The sequence below is a fragment of the Oryza sativa genome, chromosome 12 (assembly GCF_034140825.1).
Source record: "Oryza sativa Japonica Group chromosome 12, ASM3414082v1".
Taxonomy (NCBI): Eukaryota; Viridiplantae; Streptophyta; class Magnoliopsida; order Poales; family Poaceae; genus Oryza; species Oryza sativa.
The window spans coordinates 6238463-6239969 of record NC_089046.1 but is presented as its reverse complement, the minus strand read 5'-3'; the positions used below and the strand labels follow the sequence as shown (position 1 = coordinate 6239969).

At 49.7% G+C, this 1507-nt stretch overlaps 1 pseudogene; it reads right to left on the bottom strand.

The window, feature by feature from the left end:
• Nucleotides 1-206: 206 nt before the first annotated feature.
• Nucleotides 207-688, bottom strand: LOC136354777 (uncharacterized; annotated as a pseudogene).
• Between the last annotated feature and the right edge of the window lie 819 nt (nucleotides 689-1507).

Sequence of the window (1507 nt, the reverse complement as noted above, 5' to 3'; positions counted from 1 at the left end):
AAAGGCTTACATAATGAGAGATGCCGGAAGGCCTATACAATAGTATGTACATTTTTTACAAGTTGGCGATTTGGGTGCCACCCGTTCTAGACATAGAAACGCTTAAGGGAAGCAGCGTTCCAGGAATGGTCGAACTCTTTGCCTTCCAGCGTTGCTAGGCGAAAGGAGCCTATCCTGGACCTATGTTTGATGAGGTATGGCCCTTCCTACTTCAATTCAAGCTTCCCGACCGCCACCGGGTTCGCCTTCTTCCTTAGGACGAGATGGCTAAGCAATAGCTCTGTCGGTCGAACCTTTTTGTTGTAAGTTGCCGAAGTGCTTGTGGCGTATTTGCGCATGTGTTCCAATGCTTCGACTCTCACCCCCTCTAGGAGTTCGAGCGACACCTCGCGCCCATCTTCGCCTCCAGAGAACATCACCTTGGTGAATTAGCCCCTAGCTCAGTTGGGGTCATTGCTTCATCGCCATAGAGAAGCATGAACAGGCTAAACTTGGTTGGCCTTGTGGGGGTCGTTCGAAGGGCCCAGAGAACAGATAGCATTTCGTCTGGCCATTTACCCTTCGCTGCCCCCTCAAGCCTTTTCTTTAGCGCCTCAAGGATCTTACCATTTGTTCGTTTGGCCGCCCCATTTGACTGTGGGTGCGCGACCGAAGCGAACCTGATTTCCAGGTTTAACCCTTCGCACATCTCTCTGAACTTGTCAGAATCGAATTGTTTGCCGTTGTCGGTGATGAACTCTTTTGGCACTCCAAAACGGCAAACAATGTTTTTCCATACAAACTTCTATACTGTTGCCAAAGTGATCGCGCCGAGTGGTTCGGCCTTGATCCAACAGGAGAAGTATTTAACGGCTACAATTGCAAACTTGTATCCATTTCGTGCCATAGGAAAAGGGCCAATAATGTCTATCCCCCACCTAGCGAAAGGCCAGACTGGCGCGATAGGTTGCAGCTCGTATTGGGGTGCAGTTTGGCTTCGGCTATGCCGCTGACAGCTTCCGCACCTCTTGGTTTGCTCAACACAAACTTTCAGCACGGTTGGCCAATACACCCCCAGGCGAAACACTTTAGAGGCAACCGTCCTTGTGGCCTGGTGTGCACCACACAGCCCTTGGTGTATTTCTTTCGCCATTTCTTCTCCTTCGGCAAAGGAGATGCAGCGAAGCAAGGGTTGGAGCACCCCGGAGCGATACAGCTGCCCTGAGACCAGCTTGTATTTTGTGGCTCTGAGCTGTAAACGCTTCGCTTCTGCTTCATCTTGTGGGAGCTAGCAATTCTTGAGGTACTTGATGTCGCGACCGGGAAAATTGCCTTTTCCCGAACGCTAGTGTATTAATCCCCGTCCCAGGAAAAGCCGGGGTACACCATACAAACATGATATAAAAGACACATCTTTATTATATCGATAATATTTACATTATTACAAAGGCACTTAAGGCCTAACAATCAAAAATAAACAGCAGCGGACTAGCGGGCCTACGGCTCCATCTTCACAGGCGCTCAACTG